Genomic DNA, 25,606 nt, shown 5'->3' with positions numbered 1-25,606 from the left:
TTATGGTGGGTGTAGGTGTCATGGTAGTATCAGATGTGGTTTAGCTCTCAGAAGATTTTCACAGACAGATGGAAGGGTAGTCATGTCTGATGTGTGGCTAGCGATGTTGCCACCCAGTCAGTAATTTGGCTATTGATGGACTGATGCATGATTAGGTAACTCTGAATGTCACCTTCATGCACATGACAGTTCTCCAATAACTAGAAACATAAGATATACTAGGTGTTGTTGTGTGTGGTTAAATGCTCTGATCCTATTAGGCCCTTTTATGGCTGACATACTTTGTTTTCAGGAGGACAATGACTTAGATGCCTTGGTCCAAAATGTATTTGCAATTCTTTCAATCATCACTATTGGTACATGTGTAGGTGGCATGTGTTTAGACTCTGCCATCAAAAAAATATTTAGAATATGGCAAATAGAGGAGTTAGATGACTGCATATTCCTTGTGCATGTGTTAATTATGTGACATGAAGTGCTCATGGCTTATGTACATCCGGGGCGGTGCCTCTATTTGGGCATTGGGACGTTGCCCCCCTTATATTATAGCCCCATACTCCCTACTAATGTGAGCAAAGTACAATTTATAGACGTGTACTATTTACATTCTACCTTCTTTGCAGGCTGGTTTCATATTTGAGGCAGAGGCGGGTCTTAAGCCAGTGAAGGCCTGACGGAGGAGGAGCTTGCTTAACAAATTGACAGCCACCCATTAGAGGCACTTTGGCCCAAGTGTGCATGTCTGGTTGGACTGCTGTCTTTCTCCGGCCATCCCGACATGCGCACTAAATGCCTCCCATAGTCTGTTCAGCTGATCATTAGTGAGTCTGGGGCTGAATCAAAGCTACAGCCCCCTGTTACAGGAATGAGCGTTGAGGCTGCCAGCCCTAACCAATTCAAGCGCTGCTGTAATAGCAGGAACGGTGTCAGGATTGGTTTAGAGGCACTGGCTTGATTAGGCAGGGCCTCTGCTCTGTTTGCAGACTGTGTGCGTACCTGACTGACGCAGCACGGGGATGGCAGGAGGCTTCCTCTCTCTCTCCCTTCTGTGCAGCAGGTACAGAGACAGTCACAGGCCTCGTCATTGTTTGCTAGTTTTGCTCTGTGCCTACGTCACTCATTGGATTGAAAAGAGCTTCCATCCACAGAAGATACGGAAGTTCGAGTCGCCTGGTTTCCTAGACACTTGTTATTAAAACTGCCTTAAAACTGTGCAGTTCACATTAATTGCACTAGTTTGACCTCCAGAGAGAGATGACATATGTGAGAGGCAGGCACGGTCATGGCCGAGTCTGCCGGACACGGAAAATTAGAGCTCGTTAAGGCAGGCCATGAGGAGTAACGCAAAGAACTTTAACATTTAGAAATGCTAAGTCGGAGAAGTAGAGTTTCAGAGAGCTCCATTAAAATTTACCAAAACGTAAAAAACAAGATTTATTTCATGTCAGCTCAGTGGTGCTGATAGCTTTATTGGCCGAGCATAACGACATACAAGTTTTATCCAGTAAAAAAACTGCTTGGATTTTGAAAATGAAAGCAATATATTTTTTTGCAGTTTTATGCAGGGCAAACTTGGCCTGCAGGTATTGGAGCGCTTTACACGAGCACCTGTTAAAAACCCATATCCACTCAGCAGGGTTGGGATGAATTTCACAATTACTCAACTCGGTCTCATCAGACGTTTGCTGTTGGCGATTGTTAGTTGGTCGGGGAGAGCGCTGCTTTCAGTGGCAGGACATTGTGTGAAAAGGAGGGCGAAAAAGAAGCTATGCAGGAACGCTGTGTGTAATTACTGGTTGATGCAAAGGTCAGTGAAAATAGAAACCCTGGAGAACTAGATGAGGCTTTTCCTTTTTCTCTGCCATTGTATGATGGCTCGTTATCAGTAATGGCCTGTTGTATACTCCAGCAGCATTCCTTTCTTGTAGTCAGCTTTCTTTGGGTGATTACAATTTCATTTCTTTGCGTGGTTCTCGGCGTGCAACCTCTCTCTGGCCCCCAGTCACTCACCCTCTGCCCCCACCCCCATGTCTCACAATTAAACAGGCCCTCGAGCGTCACTTGTAAAGTTTGGTTTTGTTTTACACTTTTGGTTTGTATTGGCATGCTGCACAACAAAGGATAAGTCATTCTAGCTTGCTCAATGAGCTAATTTAAAACAGACAAAGACTGGGCTTATTATAATCATCCATTGTGCTTTGATTGTATGGTGTCACAAAGGGAGGGAAGCCAGGTTGCTTTTCTTTTTTCCACATTTTACATGGTGCTATACTAGCTGCTCTTTGTATCGGAAACAAAAGAGGAGTAAAGGACTAGAGCACAGCATACTGCCAGATTATAAATTATTTTAGTGAGTTGGCAGACTGGAGTTGCTGTACCACCAATAACAGGTGTCACAAAGTGATGCTCTTCCTGCATCTATAATTTTAGGCTTAAATCTGCTTACCATAGGGCTATGGGAAGCTTGAACAGACACTGTATAGTGATGTCTCTTGGCTTTGGCTGTTAACTGGCAGGCAAGGTCTCCTGTTGATAAGGACTGTAGTGTCACTGCTTCAGGAGGAAACAGCTGTTTTACTGATGTAATATTATTGTGAAAACATTATTTACATGCGAGTGAGAGGGGAGCCTGCAAGCATTTTTACAATTTTTCATACTGAACTTGGACTGTCCTGTTGTGTCATTTCCTTCACCAAGAGTTTACAGCCCCTGCGACTCCTCCTGAGCCCTGTGTGCTGTCTTTATGCCTGACAAATGGCTTGCATGCAGCCTATATAATAAAATCACTGGTTTGCTGAAAGCAGGAGCTCTCAAATGCAAGCAGAACAATTCAAGCCACTTGTCAGGACATAAACTAACAAAAACACAGGGCTTGCCTAGTGACAGATTCCATGGATGGCACCAATCTGTTAGCTGGTTCTATACTTTGTTCTGGAGGTGCTGAAACAATTTCCAGAATGGGGTGATGTCATCAATGCTGCCTGCTCGACTGAAGTCTGAAGTCAAGAGTAGCAGAGAGCAGTGCACAAAGAACAAGAGTTGCAATAAGATATCATATGAAATCTCTTTATTGATGTCATAACTACACTTTCACAATTGCTTTATTAACCTTCTTGCTTTTTCAAATTTGCTTGACAGTGCAACATTTGGCAACTCTTTTTCCCAAATGTCAGGACCACCCTTATAGCAGTCGAGCTTGCTTGCTGCACTCCCTTGCCACAGGGCACCTATCACAAACTTTTACTCCCCACCACTTTAAAATGTCACCAGTCGCCACTGTGTACACCAGGCTGTCCAGTGCATACTATGCAATATGTTTCATTGCCTAGTATATGACATTAGGGCTTATTAGTTAGCATGTGTTGTGTATTTGAATTGTGGAACTCAATGTCACATTTCTAATTATTGCTTGATTCTTGCTTGAATATGTTGCTGTGGATAGGGACCCTGTAGCATGTGGTAACGACACCATGTCATGGAATGGTCAGTGTGACAGGTGTACTGATATAATAAGATTGTAGGTGTGAGATAGGTAGCTTAGTCTGTGTGTAGATATATTTTTTATAGAGGGACATACATTGTTTCTTGTTGTGACGTGATGTTGGCACTTAACTGGTACTACCTGGGGGTGTTGGTCAACTGGATGTAATGTTGCTGATTTGTAAAGTATGATATAAGTGGTGTGTAGAGAATGTGATGACCATACCTTACTTTCTGTTTTGCAGCTTCGGCAGGTGAAGGAGATGGTGCACAGCTGAGTGGGGAAGGTGCTGGCTACAGGACCTCCAGCCATGAGAATACCGATGGACCCAGTGGCTAGGAGGGTGAGGGGAATGCCACGGGGAAACCAAATCCTGTACATCATCCTCAGAATCCTCCTCCAGTGACCACTCCCTGGCAGATGCATCTGGGACCACCCCAGAACCATCTCTGTCCGCCACCCCCCTTTCTGTCACCATTCTCCCTGTTGCTCACCACCCAGTTGGCAGTGCCCACCCATCCAAGAGGATGAGCATCTCATTTGCCATAGGCACCTCTGCCCAAGCCCTTGTTAGCCCTGCTGACCACCTAAGGTCAAGCCATGTGGGTCAGTCGACCAGCGTGAATGCCATCCAGGGACTGGCAACTCAGATACAACAGGGTAATGTGTTCCTGGAGGGCATTCATTGTACACTGGCTGGCCTTCAGAGATCTTTTCAGGCTCTGGCCTCCACACTGACCTCAGCCAGTAACCCTTTGTCTACTGTTCCACCTCTACCTTCCTCTTCCCAATCCAAATGCACCCTTCCCTGACCCAGCCAAAGCACACAAACATATAGGCATGCATCCACCTCAACATACAAGGGTAGCGCAGACACACCAAAGCATCACACAACACACCACTGACATTTACAAAAGCAGAATACACCTGTACACACAACAACAATCACTACCTGCCCTGACACCCTCACCACCCTGGAATCACACACACAACACCTGACATACCTGCAGACACCACACCAACATTCAGTGATACAGCCACCACACCTATCCTACCTGCAGGCACCACCCCAGCAGACCCTCAGACATCCATACCAGTCACCACACCCACAGACACCACAACCACATACAAGCCTACGTGCAGCACATCCTCCAAGCAGTCACCACCCCAACAGGCAGCCACCCAGCCACCATGGCAACCCCACAGCATCTCCACACCTCTCAGCCGAAGACACATAAACACCCTCACCCACTCACCCAACATACATCCACCACTCATAAGCATACCTCCCACAAACACGCACCCAAGACTTCCATACCAACACCACTTACAAACAATCCCTCTACCGCCACCCCATATCCTTTTGTCATGACTGTCCCTGTGTGTCTAAGAAAGCATTCCTCTTGGAGTTTAACCTTTTCTCTACTGTTTCTCCCCCTCGTAACACCCCTCAGAGGTCCGTTTCCCTCCCCAAGGACAACCCTTCCACCTCCAAAGCCTCCCTTGCCACCTTTTGCCAGTATTATATAGATTGTGAAGGCACACGTAAAAGCCGTCAATATTCACACTCACATTATAAAGTATCTCAAAAGTATATTTCCCAATCAAAGTGAAAGATGAAAAGTAAAGTAATTAGAATTTTACACAAAAGTCTCAATCCTATGTCACATTGAAATCAGCTTATCTACATCAAACAATCCTTCGTTGTTAATCCAGCTATTTAAATCATAGCTCCAGATGTATTAAAGTCCATCATAGTTTAGAGAGTTCTATTTTATGAGAGTTCCACAATATCACTCGTCTATTTTTATGTCAGATTTCATAACCAGTTCCTCTCTTGCTTGTTCATATGTCCATTTTTCTTACTTATCCACAAGCCCGTCCTATTTTATGAAAGTTCCACAATATCACTCATCTATTTTTATGTCAGAGTTTATAACCAGAATATAATAACCTAAATCGCACTCGCTCTTGTAAAAGTTCCACATAGCGGGTACGCCGTCTCTATTTCATTTCTTTGGTACTCGATACCAAAGAAATGAAATAGATACGGCGTACCCACTACTCGCGTTTGCGAAGCCTGATAAAGTTTATAGACAGATACGGGTGTAATGTGGGGAGATAGAAAAGACTACAATATATGTGGAACTTTTACAAGAGCGAGTTCGATTTAGGTTATTATATTCTTGAGTACAATATTTGGAGAGGTCCCGAAGAAGTCCAGGGGTACTCCCCGGATGAAACACGTGATGACGGGCTTGTGGACAAGTAAGAAAAATGGACATATGAACAAGCAAGAGAGGAACTGGTTATAAACTCTGACATAAAAATAGATGAGTGATATTGTGGAACTTTCATAAAATAGGACGGGCTTGTGGACAAGTAAGAAAAATGGACATATGAACAAGCAAGAGAGGAACTGGTTATGAACTCTGACATAAAAATAGACGAGTGATATGATGGACTTTAATACATCTGGAGCTATGATTTAAATAGCTGGATTAACAACGCAGGATTGTTTGATGTAGATAAGCTGATTTCAATGTGACATAGGATTGAGACTTTTGTGTAAAATTCTAATTACTTTACTTTTCATCTTTCACTTTGATTGGGAAATATACTTTTGAGATACTTTATAATGTGAGTGTGAATATTGACGGCTTTTACGTGTGCCTTCACAATCTATATAACTCTGGTTAATTAGTTTAACCTTTAGGGGTGGTTAGGGGGTGAGACCCCAGTGTAGAGCACCGTAATTTCACTTTAGTGCCTTGATTGGGAGACTTTGGAGCGCCTTTATACTCTTTAGTATCACCCTCCTTTTAAAGGCCCTTTTGCCAGTAGCCATGCCCCACCAAGACCCTTCCCAAGAAGACCCAACCCTCCCACAAGCCAAAACCAAACCCCCCCATGCCTAAGCCCAACCCCCCCGAGCCTAAGCCCAAACTCCCCCTATCCTCTAACTGTCCCGAGGCACCTCTCCTGCCCCCTTGATGCCTGTACCTGTGGAGGTTATATGGCAGTCAGGAGTCAAGTTGGGGCACCCCTTTGTGCCTTTGGTGCAATGGACAAATTTTAAAAATGGACTGGACAATGGCCTTGCACTTTTCTGTGTTTTCTAATATGCAAAATTATATATGGTGACCAACCAGTTGTTGGTTTTCTGGTTACATCTTTGTCCTGCCTTTCCTTTTCTAGGTTTGAGTTGTTCCAGGTTGACATTGGTTGTGTCCCTGTATGTGTGTGTTTGTGTGTGATGCGTGTGCTTCATGTGTTGATTGAGCAGTATGTGAGGGTGTGTGTAGTTCTTTTGTCTCCCAGGGATAGAGTGTGTGTTGTGTGATATTCACGTGTATGTTGCTGACATGTTGTTGTCATGTTATGGTGTTGTATTTGTGGTGATGTGTTTGTTGTAGTGTGTTGCTTTGTGTGCCTTGACTGTGTGTGTGTGTATTGCGCACGTTATGAAAGGAATGATGTGCTGCGTGTGTGATGTGTGTGTCAATTGCTAAGTTGCAAGAGGATATAGTTGTGTCTGTTCGTTCCCAGTTGGTTGTACATATTGTTGTATGTTTGATGAGTCCCTGGCCAGTGTTGGTTGTGATTGTTTGGCATTGTGTTTATGATTGTGCAGTTGTGGTGTAGTTGTGATGTGTTTGTATGTTGTAAGGGATTGTGTGAGACTTGGCCTGTGCTGTGTTTGCCATGCATAAATGTGTGTTCTTGACGTGTAGTGTGTGTGTGTGCTGGCTGTAGTGTGCTGCTGTCTATGCGTGGGTGAATTTGTTGCTGCATGTGAGCGTGCATGTCACTGTACTGTTACGTGTGAGCATAGCCTTCACACCCCCTCCCTTTGGTATGTTATCTGTCTATACAAAATTTGCCATTGTACAAATGTAACAGATGAGTGTGTCTACTTACGGTTGCTGTCATCCTCGTCCGCGATTTTTCCATTGTCTTTCGGTGGGCAGAAGCATCAGGATGGCGTCTAGTTGTGGCTCCATGGCGGCTCTCTAAGAGAATGACTTCCTGGAGATGAGTGTCTCCTCTTATCCAGTTTGTTTTTTCTGAGTTTCCGTGGTGGTCCAACCGCTGCAGAAATGTTGGCGGTGTGCTATCTCCTAATGAGTCCAAGGGAAACAGGGTCTCTGCCGGCCTTTTAGTTGCTCCAATCGTCTGCGGCAGTCTTTCTGCACTGGTGGTGCCGGCAGTGCTTTGGCTGTATTCTGTTGCCATCAAACTCATAATTTGGTGGTCCTCTCCGCCAGCCTGCTGGCGGTCAGACTGCCACTGCGAACATGGAGGACCTCATTCCGCCAGACTTGTAATGAGGCCCATAGTGTTTTGAACGTTTCATACATTTTTTAGCATCTATTTTAATATTATTCTGTTTACAATATTGGTATGATAATATTTATGTTTTCAGTTTTTTTCTTTTTAAATTGGTTGTTTATATAGATGTCTAAGTAGCATATTTTTCTGTATCACAATATTTTTATTGTTTGTGTTGTGATATAAAACCAATATAATATAATGTTAATATTGTTTTTTAGATGGAAATGTGAAAGTGTTTTACTGATATGGATGTCCATGGTGAGTGACAGGGGTGTGTGGTTTCGAATTTTGAACTGTAATTCCTCTCTAGCATGTTGAAGCCTGACCACAGTTATTAGAAAATAAAGTTATTTTTTAAATCCCTTTAAATTAGCTGCCCTTTATTTGATCTTGTTAAAACCTGAAATCTATGCACTGGTGTTAGCTTGCTAACAGCATGCACAATTAAATGTAGAAGTACTAAAGTGCACCAAAGTTATCAGCAAACAAACTCTTTTGTGCACGTGTAACTTTGGCCGCCTTTGATAAATCTGCATGAAATTCAAATTATGAAGAGTAAATTACACAGTTAAAGAGACTGTCAAGGTATATGTAGTTTAAAACAGCCACAAAGTTAGCAAAACATTTTGCCACCCTTTAAACTTTGGCCTCCTTGATGGATCTGCTTGAAATATGCCATACACACAGAAGACTAAACATTCTAAACAGGAACCAGTTATGACTTTATTTCATAGCTCACACAAAAGTGAATGTATTACGCATGACTTCACCGATGATGCAACAGATTGTAAATAACCTTACAGATACGATCGCATAGCATATTGCCCCTCCCACTTTGAAAGGGATGACTATGATTGTTGATGTACTTACTTTTTACTTTGGTGTGGCTATTGGTACAAATATTCTGAAGTCAGAGGCATTACATTAGGTGTGTGAGTAATTGTTTTTATGGCTGTTGTGTTGTGTCACTTAAAGATTGTGGTCCGTTCACAGTGCACAGAGGGGGTTGGCCAAGCACAGCAGTGGAGTGCCCAAATATTTATTTTTTAAAGATTTTTCATAATTCATCAATGCTATATCTATTTATGAATCCTGCGGCCCCAGGAATGTCTGTGAGTTCCAGGAAAGGGCTAACAAATTTGCCACAGGATTCACAAATCTTGTGATAATATATTTTTTTTAATAATAATTTTAATGTTGAGTGTTCCTTTATGGGCCCCCTTACACTGGCCTATTTGTCAAAAGGTAGGCTTACCCTACCCCCTTATTACTTTTCTTTGTATTTTTCCCAATACATTGTCAGCGTATGGTGTTGGTTAATGGTGGCAGCAACAGAGATTTTCTATTATGGCCAGCCAATCAGCACACAACAGGTTTGTCACTCAATCAATCAGTGCTTGTTGAGTGCAACTACTCACCCGTGAGGGTCTCAAGGTGCTGAGGAGGGGCGTGGAGCATCCGTCAGTGCATTGGTTCTTCAAATAGCCACATCTTCAAATAGCCATGTCTTCAGTTCTTTCGTGAAGTTGAGGAGGGGTGTAGTCTGTCTGAGGTGGAGCGGTAGGGCGCTCCAGGCTGTGGTGGTGAGGTAGGAGAATGAGCGTCCCCTTGTTTTTGTTTTTCTGATGCGGGGTACTTCAGCGAGAGAGAGCTGGGTTGAGCGTTGGGTCCTGTGGGGTACGTGTAAATTGATTCTCCTGTTCAGGTAGGCTGGTCCGGTGTCTTGGAGGCCTTTATTTGTGTGGGTGAGGATCTTGAAGATGATTCTTTTCTCTATGGGGAGCCAGAGTAGTGTGCACAGGTGTTGGGAGATGTGACAGTGTTGAGGTAGGTTGAGGACTAGTCTGGCGGTAGCATTCTGGATGTTCTGTAGTTTGCGGGTGAGTTTCTTGTTGATTCCAGCATAGAGTGCGTTGCCGTAGTCCAGTCTGCTGGTAATGAGGATGTGTGCAACGGTCTTTCTGTGTTCGAGGGGAAGCCATTTGTGTGTCTTACGTAGGAGGCCGAGGGTGCGGAAGCAGGTGGATGCAACTGAGTTGACTTGGTGGTCTATGTTGAGTTTGGGGTCCAGGATGATTCCGAGGTTGCGGGCTTGGTTCGTGGGGGTGGACGGGCTTCCGAGGGTGGGGAGCCACCAGGAGTCGTTTTTGGTGTCAGGTTCCGGTGGAAGGGGTTCTGCACTTAAGTTGTCCTCGCTGATGTTGTTGTAGATGGTCTTGATTTTGTGGTGGAAGTATGTGTTGAGTTTGTTGCAGAGATCTTGTGAGGGTGGGATGTCCGTTGCTTTACTGATGGGTTGGGCGAACGCCTTGATGATGCTGAAGAGTTCCTTGCTGTTGTGTGTGTGTGAGGAGATTCTTTCTTATATTGCTTTCTTTCTGGTGCTTTTGATGAGATGGTGGTGTGTGGTGGTGGCGGCTCTGAGGTTGATTTGGGCTTCTGTAGATTTGGTATTTCTCCAAATTTTCTCAGGGCTTCAACATGTGTGTCTGGATTCTTGGAGTTCTGCAGTGAACAAGCTGGCTTTCTTGGCATGGGTGCTGTTGTTCGTTTTGAGGAGGGCTATGGTGTTGGTGCAGTCAGCGATCCATTTGTGAAAGGTACGGGCTGCAATGTTCAGGTTTCCATTGTAAATTTGTGAATCTACAGGTAGATTTGTGAATTTGCATTGGATGACAGGAAAAACCTCATTGATTGTGTGCCATAATTGGTCTGATTGCATTCACAAATCACCTGTGAATTTGCAAATCTACAATGGTTCCTCTGACTAAATATCCTGATACCTCTGTAATTTAAACCCATCATGCCCACCGAAACACCACAAACACTTTTAAACATTTTGTTTCAAAAACTACTGGAAGGATTTACACCAAACAAATCAAAGGAAATTCGTTGAGTAGAGTTCTGCTTTCAAACCAAGATTGATGTAATTCTATTTTATTCATTTTTTCTGTAGAATACAGCCAAGTTTCCTATGAGGGTTAGAAGCAGAAATGTCACAATAATGCCCCTTTTTCATATCCACCTTGACAGATCTACATGAAACCTGTCATGCCAAACTCAAATCAGAAGAACTTTCTCTTCAAACGTTTTGCTCAGATTTGTCAAACAGCACCACAGTTATTAAGAAACAAAACACAGCTGACTCAAGACAACTTTACAGTGAGAAGGCAATTTTAGATTTGCCTACAACTCAGGCACATGTAGACATATCTGCAAAACATTTGTGACTCACCTAGTTTTGCAACTAAGGTCCAGCATGCTAATTTTTGAGCAGCTTAGTAGAGGAGAAAATGCTGAGGGATTAATCATTTTTTAGCTCCCATTGGAAACTTTGCACACTACTAGAGCAAAAACCAATGTTATTCAATTTACATAAGACATGGCATAAAAGTTGAATTCTGCTGGAAAAATGAACTATCCATGGTTTGTTTTAAATACATCCAGTAGTTTTTGAGAAATTGGGATTAATAAAAAATGCCTGTTGGGCTTGAAAGAGTTTACACTTTTGTATGTACCTTTGCATTTTTATTCTTGAAATCTTTATTGATTTAGGGCCTAGTTATGAGTGTGCGGTCCTCAGTTTGCCACATTTGGGGTAGCTGTTGTGGTTCTGGCGGTCCGACTGCCACATTACGAGGTTGGCGGGCAGCCCTGCCAACCTACTTCCGTCTCCCGAAATCCCAATGGGCTGATGGTGGTGCAGGTTGTAATCAGCCAGGGCGGCGCTGAACGCAGTGCCGCCCTGCTGATTGCAACCTGGTACTCTGCCAGCCTTTTCATGGTGGTTTCACTACCATGAAAACACATGGCAGAGAACAGGTGCAGGGATCCCCCTGCCCAGCACCCTCATAATGTGCAGTCAGTGCCGATTACGAGGGCGCTGGTTCCCCCTGTGGGAGGCAGCATTGCCGCCGGCTCAATCACAAGCCGGTGACAATGCTACAGCCACCTTCCCGCTGCGCTTTCCGCCGGTTAGCCCAGCGCAAACGTTTTAATGGGGCAGGCAAGGATGTAGCCAGAATGGTGGTAACCACCCCGTTGGGAGTTTGGCTGATGGGTGTTCCCATCAGCCAAACTCATAATCCAGCCCTTAGTCCTCATCAGAGGACAACAATACAATCACATCTCAAAAAACAATTCTGAGAAAATACTCTGTCTATTGTCTTAGCAAATACAACCAAATAAAATACAATGCATATTAAATTCATATCCTAAAAGATCTTCATAAAGTATTTTAAAAATGTAAAAATACAATTCCGCAATTTTTCATTAAATGACAATAGTATTTGTTAGAAATAGCACTCCACCTCTGTTCCTGTGGTAATAGTCTCCTGCTAATAAAGACTACTGGTTGGTCTAGTCCCTCCTCATGTAGCTGTGCTAGGACCGCCCCTATGCCATGCTCTGAAGCATCTGTCTGCACAATAAATTCCTTGGAGTAGGCAGGAGCCTTGAGCACGGGGGCCATGCACATGGCTTTCTTCAGGGAGTCAAAGGCTTTCTGACAAGCCTCTGTCCAATTCACCAACCTAGGTTGCTTTTTGGATGTTCTGTCAAGGGTGTCACCGTGGTTCCATAGCCCTTGACAAATCTGCAGTAATACCCAGTGAGGCCTAAGAAGGCTCTCACCTCTGTTTGGGTTCTAGGTGGTTGCCAGACCTTGATAGTTTCAATCTTGGCCTGGAGGAGGGGCTGCACCTTGCCACCACCTATTAGGTGTCCTAAGTACACTATGGAACCCTGCCCAATCTGGCACTTACTGGCCTTGATGGTCAGGCCTGCATGTTTCAGAGCCTGAAGCACCTCCTTGAGGTGGAGCAGGTGTTCCTCCCAGCTGTCACTGTAGACGGCAATGTCGTCCAGGTAGACTGCGCAGAGGGCATCCTTGCCAGCTAGGACCCCGTTAACCAACTGTTAGAAGGTAGCGGGGCATTTTTGCAACCAAAAGGGCATCACCTGGAATTGGTAATGGCCCTCAGGTGTGGAAAGTGCAGATCTCTCTTTAGCCCCCTCAGTCAATGCGATCTGCCACTACCCTGATGTGAGATCAAAAGTACTGAGGAATTTGGCAGCGCCTAGTCTGTCTACGAGCTCATCGGCTTGGGGGATGGGGTCAGCGTCAGTCCGTGTGAATGAACTGAGACCACGGTAGTCCATGCAGAACCGAAGTTCTGGCTTGGTACCGGGTGCAGCAGCCTTGGGACCAGCACCACAGGGCTGGCCCAGGTACTACTAGACTTCTCAATAACCCCTAGAGCCAACATCTTGGAGACTTCCTCTTTGGTGCTGGCCTTCATCTTGTCTGACAGCCTGTACATTTTGTTCTTTAAAGGGGGACTGTCTCCTGTGTCAATATCATGGACACACAAGTGTGTGAGTCCAGGGGTGAGAGCAAACAGGGAGGAGTACTGTTCCAGTAACTTATAGCAGCCCCCTCTCTGGTCTAGGGTCAGGGAGTCAGAGAGAATGACACCCTCCACTGACCCATCACCTTCCTTGGCAGCGAGGAGGTCGGGGAGAGGTTTACACTCCTCCTCCATACCCTCATCTGTCACCAGAAGCATGTTGACTTCGGTCCTCTCAAACTGAGGCTTCAGTCGGTTGACATGGAGCACCCTTAGGGGGTTCCTAGGGGATTGGAGCTCCAATAGGTACGTGGCCTCCCCTTTCCACTCCTTCACTTCAAATGGGCCAGACCAATGGTCCTGGAGAGTTCTAGGCTCTACTGGCTCCAATACCCACACTTTGTCTCCAGGTTGAAACTCTACCAGGGTGGCCTCCTGGTCATACCAGCATTTCATTACCTCTTGACTGGCCTCAAGGTTACGTTTGGCCATTTTCCAGAAGCGAAGCATCTGGTTGCAGAGGGCCAGCATGTAGCTGATCACATCCTGAGGGGGTGCCTTTGGAGTTTTCTCCAACCCCTCTTTGACAAGAATTAAGGGTCCTATGACAGGGTACCCATAGAGAAGCTCAAAGGTACTGAACTCCACCCCCTTCTGGGGTACCTCTCTGTAAGCAAAGAGAAGGCATGGTAAGAGGACGTCCCACTTACACCTCAGGGAGGCCTGTGATCATGCCTTTCAAGGTCTTGTTGAATCTCTCCACAAGACCATTAGATTGGGGGTGACAGGGAGTGGTGAACTTGCAGGTTATGCCACACGCATCCCACATGGACTTCATGTATGCAGACATGAAGTTAGTGCCTCTGTCAGACATGATCTCCTTTAGGAATTCCACACGGGTAAATATCTCCATTAGAGTTCCGGTAACCACGGATGCAGTTACGTTCCTCAGAGGGATTTCCTCTGGGTAACAGGTGGCATGGTCCACCAAAACCAGGATGAATCTGTTGCCTAGGGCAGTTTTGGGGTCCAATGGACCAACAATGTCGATGCCCACCCTTTCAAAGGGGGTGTCAATGACAGGAAGTGGTATCAGGGGGGGCCTTAACCCTTTTTCCTGTTTTACCACTGGCCTGGCAGGTAGGACAGGACCTACAGAAAGTATCTGAGTTTGTCCTCATTTGGGCGCAAATAGAAGTGGTTGGCAAGCCTGGCAAAGGTCTTGTCTTGCCTCAAATGTCCTGCCTGGGGAATGTCGTGAGCCAGTCCCAGTAGGAAGGTCCAGTACCACTGGGGGACCACCAGCGCACGCGCTGCCACAATGGCCGGAACCTTAGGCTCACTGTAGAAGAGATCATTCTCCCAATATATGTGGCGATCGCCAGAGGCTTCACCTGCTGCCTGGGCTGAGGCTTGCTTCCTCATGCCCTCTAGAGTGGGACATTCTTTCTGCACCTTGCAGAATTCCTCCCTGGTGGGCCCACCCTCAACTTGTCAGCCAGCAAGCTGAGGTAGGTCACCTAGGGCAGCATTGTCTTCCCCAGTTGGATCGGGGGCCTCCTCCTCAGGAACCCCGTTAACCACTGCGGGAACTTCTGGGACTGGTTTGCCGCACCCCTTGTCTTCCTCTTGGCAGTTGTCTGAGCCATTGTTCCAGGCTCCATGCACCCTTGACTTCCTCCCGGGCAGCCATGGACCGTGTGGTCATGCAGACCCACTCAGGCAATTCTAACATCTCCAAGCGAGAGCTTAGCTCTACCTCCTTCCAGGTAGTGTGCTCAAGGTCATTGTCTAACAGACAATCTACAGGCATGGAAGGACTCACAGCTACTTTTAGAGTACCAGAAACCCCCACCATTCAAAGGGAACCAGAGCTACCGGTAGGTGGCTCTCACGATTGTCGGTGACTATGACTTGGTGGAATGTATTTGGGAGGACCTGCTCTACTGACACCAACCGACCCTTGTCAGTAGCCATGCTGGCTCCTGTGTCACTCAGAGCCTCCACCCTTTGCCCATTGATGGTGACCCACTGCCTTTACTTGGAAGTGTTGGTCAGCCTGTGGGTTTTTGGCACCATTTCTGCATCCCCCGGGGACACTAGGGTTACCTCTGTCTGCTCCCCAAAACTGTCTGGGACCATCTCCTCCCCTAGCGCTACGCTAGCCAACTCAGGTGTCTGCCCTCCTTTGGTGCACTGTGCCCTCTTGGGACACTTGGAGTTGCCCTCAGTGTGCACATACTTATTGCACTCAGCACATTGGGGTACAAAACTCCCTGTCTTATGGTCAGTAAAACCGCTCCTTTTGGAATCAGACCGGGACTGGTTACCACTATTCCCTTGGGGACTATTTTGGGGGCCTTTTGAGAACTCCTTGTTTTTGAGTTTTTCTCCCCTCTCTTTCCTCTGATGGGAACCCTGATCACCTTTGTGGGTGTGTCCACCAGATACCTTTCTGGACACTCTGGTGCTAGTCCTGAGGTCTGCCTCCTCAGCAAGCTTCCTGGAATCAGTCAGCTTATTGTCTACTAGGTGCTGGCGCAACTCTGTAAAACAAATACTGAGCATATGCTCTCTCAGAATCAAATTATACAATCCTGTGTAATCATCTACTTTGCAGCCCCGCACCAATCCATTCAGTGCCTTACTGGAAAAGTCAAAGAAATCTACCCATGTTTGTGTGGACTGTTTGGTGCTCTCACTGAACCTATGATGGTATTTTTCAGGGGTCAGCCCAAACTTGTCAAGTAAAATAGCTTTCATAAGTGGGTATGTGTTTTGATCCTTTGGGTCCAATGTGAGAAGTATGTCCCTTCCAAGTGCTAGCACATAACTCCACATAGCTGTACCCCATTGCCCTTCAGGAACCTCGTGAGCCCTTAGTGCAACCTCATAAGCAGCGAGCCATTTAAGCCATCTCCCACCACAAAACTGGGCACCACATTTTTGGGTATACGAACTTCCTTTCTCCAGCAGGTCCTGCCTGTATGCTGCCACCATTACTGCTGGATTCAGACTGCTTCGCCTTAAGATCCAGCTCCTTGAGACTCAGTTCATGAGCCAACAAGAGTTTCTTCTCAGCCAAGGCTCTCTCAGCTGCTTGTGCTTCTCTGTCTGTCTTCCTTTCCTCCTGTTGAGCCTCAATTTTCAGTCTTGCCATTTGCAATTGGAACTCCTTCTCCTCTCTCCTTTCCTCTGTGGTCAGGCCTTGAGGGAGACACTGCTCCCTGGTCTGGCAGGGGACATAATTGCAGTGGTAACATCATCCACTGATGGCAAAAAATCCTCTGAAAGGCCCTCTTCTGTCTCCTCATCCTCAACATCATCCTCTAAATGGGCTTCATCCCAGGCCCTCAGGGCCACTTGAGAGTCCTCCTTTCTGGAGGCCCCTTGGGTGGTTACACTCATCGCCTTGCAGAACCCTTTTAGTTGTTTGACAGTATATGTCTCCAACGGGGCTAGGTCAACATCTCCTGCTTGAGACCCAGCCTGAGACATGTTGAGTGAGGATTTAAGTTTAGAAAATTGTCAGTAAAAATGAATTTGCAAAAAGAAATAAAAATGTGGGTAGGTAGTGTGGGTAGGTAGTGAAATACTTAGCCACTGTATGTCACTGCACAAATACAAGTCCGATCCTCACTGCTGATCACCAATGTTAGAAATGGGGTCTTTGGTTGGCAGTCAGGTTACCCCCGGTCAAAGCAAGGACCCTCTCTCTAGTCAGGGTAAGTCACACACAATCCAAATTATCCTGTGCCCACCCTCTGGTAGCTTGGCACTGAGCAGTCAAGCTTAACTTAGAAGGCAATGTGTAAAGTATTGGTGCAATAAATCATACAATACCACAATATAACACTTCAAAAATACACAACACAGTGTTTAGAAAAATATACAATATTTATCTGGATAAATGCAGGTCAAAACGATTAAAGATGAAATAAGCAAATGTAGGGATATCACTGAAAATGATATCAAGTGTCTTAGAGTTGAAATATTACTTTAAAAGTAATAAAAAGTGTCTTAAGTTCTCCTAGAAACAACAAGTGTCTCTTGCAGAGCAAAGTACCTGGTTTGTGTTTATAAATCCTCTCAAGGTCCCGCAGAGGAGGAGATGCATGGAAAACGGTGAGTGTGTGTCGGTTTCTTCCCTTCGCACACGGACTTGTGTCATTATTTTCCATGCGGGGAAGACGTTGCGTCAATTTCTGTTGCACGGACTTGGATCCTCATCAGGTTGCGGGGTTTTGAGACGCTGGGGACGATGCGAGGAATCCTGGGCTTGCGGAGCAAAGTCACAGGGGCTGCGTCGATTCCGGTAGGGGATGTGTGAATTTTCTGCCGCACAGTAGGCGATGCGTCGATTCCTCTCATTAAGTCGGGTGTCGTCGTTCTGAGTTGGCTTGCGTTGATCCAATATGGCCATGCATCGAAGTTCCGGTTGCGTAGCTGGCGCTGCGTTGATCTTCTGTTGTGAAGTCGGGCTGCATCATTCCGGACTCGGCGTGCAGTGTCGTTCTTGGCAGGCGGTGCATCGAATTTTCACCACACGAGGATTTCAGGTGCAGGAGAGAAGTCTTTTTGGTCCTGAGACTTCAGGGAACAGAAGACAAGCTCTATCCAAGCCCTTGGAGAGCACTTCTGCAGCAGAGCAAGAGAGCAGCAAGACAGCAGGGCGAACAGCAAGGCAGCAGTCCTCTTCAGAAAGCAGTCAGGTGAGTCCTTTAGGCAGCCAGGCAGTTCTTCTTGTCAGGGTGCATGTTCTGGTTTCTTCTCCAGGAAGTGTCTGAGGTGGTAGGGCAGAGGCCCTGTTTTTATACCCAAATGTGCCTTTGAAATGGGGGAGACTTCAAAGAGTGGCTTAGAAGTGCACCAGGTCCCCTTTCAGTTCAATTCTGTCTGCCAGGGTCCCAGTATGGGATGTGGCAGTCTTTTGTGTGAGAGTAGGCCCTCCACCCTCCCAGCCCAGGAAGACCCATTCAAAATGCAGATGTATGCAAGTGAGGCTGAGTATCCTGTGTTTGGGGTGTGTCTGAGTGAATGCACAAGGAGCTGTAAGCTAAACCCAACCAGACATGGAGTGTAAGGCACAAAAAGATTTAAGTGCAGGGAAATTCTCACGTTCTAAAAGTGGCATTTCTAAAATAGTAATATTAAATTCAACTTCACCAGTCAGCAGGATTTTGTATTACCATTCTGGCCATACTAAATATGACCTTCCTTCTCCTTTCAGATCAGCAGCTAGCACTCAAACAATGTATTAGGGCAGCCCCAATGTTAGCCTATGAAGGGAGCAAGCCTCACAGTAGTGTAAAAACGAATTTAGGAGTTTTACACTACCAGGACATGTAAACTACACATGTACATGTCCTGCCTTTTACCTACACAACACCCTGCCTTAGGGGTTACCTAGGGCACACCTTAGGGGTGACATATGTAGACAAAGAGGAGTTCTAGGCTTGGCAAGTACTTTTAAATGCCAAGTCGAATTCACAGTGAAACTGCACACACAGGCCTTGCAATGGCAGGCCTGAGACAAGGTTAAGGGACTACTAAAGTGGGTGGCACAATCAGTGCTGAAGGCCCACTAGTAGCTTTTAATCTACAGGCCCTGGGCACATACAGTGCACTCTACTAGGGACTTAGAAGTAAATTAAATAGCCCAATTGCGTTTGAGCCAATGTTACCATGTTTAAAGGGAGAGAGCATATGTACTTTAGCACTGGTTAGCAGTGGTTAAGTGTGCAGAGTCTAAAAACCAGCAAAAACAGAATCTCAAAAGTGGAGGGAGGCAGGCAAAAAGTTAGGGGTGACCACTCTAAGGCTGTCAGGTCTAACAGTATTCAAACCAAAATATCACTTTACGGCCTTTCCATTTACTAAAAGAAGGATTTACAAATTTAGCACACTGTTGAACACGCTTCCAACGTTTAAAAAAGTGTGATCCAAATCTTGCACAGTTATTACACAAGCAACATGCATGCTGTTCCACAGGGGTGTCACATTTGTCGCACCGAAAACTGCTTCTATGGCAATCTATCAGCCTTTGTCATAAATGTAATTCTTCTAATGTTGCGTACAGTGGTCATTAATGGTTGTGGTTGCACTGTTCCCATAATGGGTGAATTTGCAATTACCTTATAACTTTTCAGGAAAGCGTAAAGTAATGTATCCAGTCTGAGGAAACTTGTCTTTTAAGACAAGTTTCAGGTGACTACACATTCAGTCTTATGAAAAATCCAAGGGAAGATCAAAAGTAATTAATGCCTGTTTCACGTTTTGATGGAAGACATATGTATCTTTTTTTATCTTGATGCAATTCTTCCTTTAAATCCCATCTTCACCAACCTATTTTTGAATGTAACAAAGTTAAACACCCAGTGCCCAACAGTGGTGCAGGTCCATACCTAAACACGTGGGATTCCTCACTCTAGTCAAAATACTTGGACCAGTGTTCTGGTTGATACTAAAGAAAACAAGTGTAATATTTCCCCCTTTTTTTTTTTATTGAGGATCAGAATTAGTGGTGAATATATTATATTCCATAATGTAAAATGGGCAGACTTTTTGCATCAAAATTCCCACCATGGCTCATGTTAATGTTTTTCTGCCACCATTCAAATCCTCAAAAACTGCATTCCTTTGAAGGACGACTATATACATGAATGCCACTCAAACAAAGGCATGGCTGGAGGGGCCTTACCCAAAGGATTACAAAACAAAAGCTGACAAAACAGTCCCTCCTTACTTTCTTTTTTGATCACATGAGTCCTAACACACAACTAACACCATCTCAAACCAGACAGAATCAACAATAAGACAACTCCAGTGCAGTAGGCCAGATTCCACATTGCAATAAACTCACAGTGAATAGACACAGCAGTTATTTCGGTAGGAAAAGATGACAATCATTCAGAAATGAAGTTGCTGTTAATTCGTGTCCGAAAATAGCTGGTAATTCATCTGTGCGATCATATTATATTCTCAGTAAAACAGGGGACAATGGACAGCGAGAGGCTAATCTCTGAATAATTCATTGTCTCCTACCTAAATTCTCCTAAAAGATGACTCATAGACAGCAAGCAAAATGTTCAGGGCACACACATTAGGTTCGATGGGTAAAATAACGCATTTGACGATGTTGTTTACAGCAATATTGTGGCAATACCTGATGTCACAATCTGGGCCCTATCGCTGTCAACAATTTTGCATTGTATTTCTAGCAGGCACGCTTTTGTTGACTATTCATATATTATGACTAAAATGCATTAGTGCCACCTTTAACTGGGAAAGGGCGAACAGCTCCAAAATCAATCTGCCACGATCCTGGCACTAGGAAGAAATTGTTACGCTCTTGAATACTTAAAGCTCCAACAAAATGTCACGCTATTAATTTTTATTACAGATGTAAATTATAATGTGTTTTTTCTCCTTGTAAATGATTGTATCGGCAACAAGTATTAACAGCGCGCTGCATAGACATTTTCACCAGATCTATCAGTCGAAACAGCAAAAAGGCCGACTAATAAGCCTTGTTCCATGCTTTCTCTTGCGGAATTGGCGCCTTCATTTATTCTTCGGCCAGACATCCTGCAAATGTGATGTCTTGGCGCATTTGTCTAAAGATTACTTCTTTATCCCCTACCTTATGAATTATTCTTGCTCTAATTTTTGCGAAACTGAATATTGCATTTGTAATTTCACGCAAGAACAGAATTTACCTTGCTGACCGAGCTGTATCATGTCCCCCGTTTTTTCAGCAAATTAGTGGATACATTCTAGCCCTGTCTTAGGTTACTTTGTTAACAGGACTTTATGAAATATGTATTATTTACTTTTTCCTTGAATAGGGAGTGTTACTTTCAGGCGGAAGCGCAGAGGTTCTGTTTTCTCTCGGAATGTTAATGTTTGTAGGATTTTAGTAGCGAATTGATGCTTGTAAGCTGTTTCCATTTATTTCCAAGTATTGATCCTAGTTAAGCCTCAGATGTCAGTGCTGTTGCTTTAAATGAGAATCCTGACGTATGTTCTGCGTGCGGGAGGATGTCCAGAGTTTATTCTAATGTGTAGGAGGCTATGACGCTCAAAAAGCAGCTTGAGTTATTGGTTCTCTAAAAAGCTCATGTTCTTGGTGTAAATAAACCATGATGTCACGCTGCAAGGCTACGTCCATGTGGTACTTCCAGTGTGAAGGAGAACACAATGGAGGGCAGGGAGGGATCGTCCCACGAGTTAGAGCCATTTCTGTTTTGTATAGAGAAAACAAACTCCTGCTTTGGAAGTTTATATTCTCCATACAATATGTTTGGCACTTTAAACTTGACGAACCTGCAGTTCTATGTGGGAAAGGAGCCAACTCAAGGGCTAGACCAGTTGGGTGTCAGAGAGTCAGAGCTCTTTACATAAAAGTGGTTACAGAAGCATAAGCACTTTATTTTTGTACAATTCATTTGGTAAAGGCGTCAAATAAAAAATACAAAACAAAGCAAAACCACTTTCTTTGTGGCAGTTCAAGCAGAAGTTACAATGTCTACAGACAAACAGCCTTAGGCGTCCATCAAGACATACAGTCAGCCCCTTTGGTGGGTGCTATGCTTATAGCCATGACACCATCAATGATTCAAGGAGCTAGTGGCAGCCCTAAGCAGGTCTCTTGGTCATATATTATGACATTTTAAATATTTGCAGATGTATAATTCAATAGCAGTATTCAAAACTGTGTATTGAATATTTAGAAAGCAACTGCTAAAAGTTGCATATGATTAATGATGCAGTATATTTCCAGCAAACTAAAATATTCCCCCCAATTAAACTAGGAAAGATACATTTAGGGTATATAAAATAGCAGACCAATGCACATAGCCATTTTTGCTTTCAAGATGGCCACAACCATTTGCCTAGGAATCATGGAGACTAATTAAGGATGTTGTGGTCTAGTTGATTGTTAGATCGCCCAATTTTTTATGACACTCTCCCAAAGCATCATCCGTGCTGTTCAGGACAAAGTATTAGGATCATGTTCTCACCTTAGTTCAGCCCTATATTTCTAATGTGGCTCCTGTGGTCTTCTGTGCCAGGGCAAGGTGTCCTAATGGTGGAAGCCAAACAGTCCAGCAAACTTGGCACTAAGGCTAACTTTACCATTTCCCCTCATACTCTCATCCTTTTGGATCTCCTTCGACCCTGACTCCTTGCCCCCTCAAAAATCTGGTTGAGTACAACCATGCCTTGTACTTCTTGCTTAAATGGTGTGCAGTATTCTACTGTAAAGCCAATTGTCTCAGTCTCAAAAACATGTACACTGTATTCTACTCCTAAAGAGCCTTTCTATTTTAACACCCTAATACAACATTTGCCCCCACATCAGGGGGATAGTTTCTCTTTAAGGAATGAGGGGCAGTGCCCCTCTTGAAATTCCTACATATTCCTATAAAAAATATTAAATAGATCGATCTGTTTGGAGATACAATGCCTTTAAATCTGGGCTGTCTGTCCCAGGGGCTGCCTTGACCACCTTGCTTTGAAGCACGAGATGGAAGCCAGGCAGCAAATCAAATTTCTACACTGTGACGCATGACGCAGGGTTGACTGCTCTAAAGTCCTTCATTTCCATTGTTGTCTATAGCGGTATCCACTATAGGTCAGTGACGCATTTTCCATCATGATTTTGGGTGTCTGAGTCTTCATCTCTGCCTGAGGGCAGTCATCTGTCATTAGCAGGTAAAGATCCCACCCTTTCCCCATTCCTCATGCAGTAGTAGTGGATGCAAGCATGTGTGATTTAGGGCCAGATGTACGAAGCACTTTTCAAGTCGCAAACAATGAATCGTCCCGTTTGCAACAAAAAAATGCTATTTGGGATGTACAAAGCCCAAACTGTGATTCAGTAACTTGTTACCAAATTGAGGTTTCGGTTTTGCGATTTGGTATTAGGAAGGGGCGTGACAAGGGCGTCCCTTCCTAATACCGAAACCTCGAATGCTGTCACAAAACAATCGCAGTTAGCACCAGTTTCAAACTGGTGCTAACCCATTCGCAAATGGGAAGGGGTCCCCATGGGACCCCTTCCCCTTTGTGAATGGTAGCAAAAATATTTTTTCAGAGCAGGCAGTGGTCCCACGGACCACTGCCTGCTCTGAAAAACTGAAAAGAAAACTTTTCATTTTTGATTTTGAAATGCATCTAGTTTTCCTTTAAGGAAAACGGGCTGCATTTAAAAAAAAAAAAAAAACTGCTTTATTTAAAAGCAGTCACAGACATGGTGGTCTGCTGTCTCCAGCAGGCCACCATCCCTGTGAGGGCAGCCATTCCCAATTGGGTCGCAAATTGCGACCTACCCCATGAATATTCATAAGGTAGGTCATTTGCGACCCCATTGGGAATCGCAAACAGTGTCATTGACACTGTTGTACATCCGGTATTGCGACTCGCAAATTGCGAGTCGCTAAGACTCTAGGTTTGCGAGTCACAATACCGGATCTTTGTGCATGTGTCCCTTATTGCCTTGTCTTCAGTAATGATAAATGTTATAATGCTAATCGTGTGTTATTTTTATTGTACTGAGACCCCTTGTCATGCTAACCTCCCACATGTGACACCCAGGCCCTGGCTGTAGATCAATGGCTCCTTTAGAAGTGGAGCTGCTGTATTTATTCCTCATTAAACTGTTCCAAAAGAAGAGCAGGGTTCTTGCTCCCTGGCGAAAGTGATCCAAATATCCGTTATGGCGTTAAAACTGGCCCTATCCTCATGCCTTTAACATTAATGCCACAAACATGGATTGATATGCAAACTATGAATGTTAAATCTGTGTGTAATGTGTGTCAGCTATTTAGTTTCTCTTATTTCACGTTTTACTTAATGTTGCATTTCCTAAGAGACTTAGCTGTTTCATCATTCTGTGTTTCTGTGAATTGTATTACTCTTGTATAGTCCATACTTTGACTTGTGCCAGGTGTTTAGGAGGGGCTTTGATTGAGAGAGTGGGTGCTGAGGCTGAAGGCAAAGCAAAGTGCCTGACAGTGGGTTGGTCTCTCCACAGAGCACACAGAACAATGGTTATGTATTCCAGTTGCAAATTAAATTTATTGTAAATGTGTGTGAAGGGGTGGATAGAGGTCAAAATAGTTAGAAGGCAAAAGCAAAAATGATATAAAGTGCTTAAATGTGAATGATTGCAGTATATATTTGAGGTGGTAAAATGAGGGAGATGCGACGGAGTGCCTTTAGGGGAGAGGGAAAAGAGGGTGCTGAAGAGGAGGTTGAAAATGTGCAGGTGGATGAGATGTGAAGAGAAAAAGGGCATACGTATCTAACGTAAAGCACACATAACTGAAAGCCATACTCCTACCATAGGCCTCAATAATATTTCATTCAACAATCTCACAATTTCAGAACTAAAACATTTCCAGTGTTAATTATTTATAACTAATCATTGGTGTTACTCATTTATCAGCTAACAACCATTGACAAAGCCAATAGTACTTACAGGTTTTAGGTGTGTGTCACTTGGTGTATTATATTTCTGGATGCAATAACAACTCAGAGAGAAACCAAAACACAGGATAGGTGACCCACTATGGGAATCACAGAAATGTATTTTACATGTTCCCTTTTAGAGAGCCCCCACTTTTTCCATTCCACTTAATGTTCTGTCTGCACATATTTCTGTATGCTTGATTGCAGCCAGCAGTTATGGGTGCTTCCTGATACCTCGTTAGAGCATTTTCTTCCAAAGTTGATGCTGCATGCAGTGCAAGACACTGGGAAAGCACACACTTTAGAGGGCCTGAAGTTGTTGCACTGTACAATTTGCACATTAAAGTAAGTATTGAATGTATTCATGAAGTAAGATATGGGGAAGTTTGTAATGTGTTTAGTATTTCAAGACTATACATCTCCACTGCTTTATAACCTTGCTTTCTCATTAACTCCATTTGCTTTCAAATGCACCATTTGTCAATATGTTTTCTATTTTTTCTGGGAAGGAGGACTCACCTTGGACCCCACGTTTGTCCATTAAGCTTGCTCGCTTCACTCGTTACATAAAAGTTATACCCAACTTTTCCGTCCCACCATTTCTTCACTCATACCTGCACACACAAATTGATGGGCCTAACATTACCTGCAATGGGCCACACCCTCCTACACTAGCTAGGACAATCAATCAATCAATCAATCATTGAATTTATAAAGTGCTCTACGTACCCGTGAGGGTCTCAAGGCGCTGGGGTGGGGGGGTGCAGTTGCTACTGATCGAAGAGCCAGGTTTTGAGGAGTTTCCTGAAGGTGAGTAGGACCTGGGTCTGTCGTAGGTTCGTAGGGAGCGTGTTCCAGGTTTTGGCGGCGAGGTAAGAGAAGGATCTGCTACCAGAGGTCTTTAGTTGGATGCGGGGAACGATGGCGAGGGCGAGGTTTGCCGAGCGGAGCTGGCGGGTGGGGGTGT

This window comes from Pleurodeles waltl, chromosome 8 (genome assembly GCF_031143425.1).
Source record: "Pleurodeles waltl isolate 20211129_DDA chromosome 8, aPleWal1.hap1.20221129, whole genome shotgun sequence".
Classification (NCBI taxonomy): domain Eukaryota; kingdom Metazoa; phylum Chordata; class Amphibia; order Caudata; family Salamandridae; genus Pleurodeles; species Pleurodeles waltl.
Note: the sequence above shows the minus strand (reverse complement) of the source record.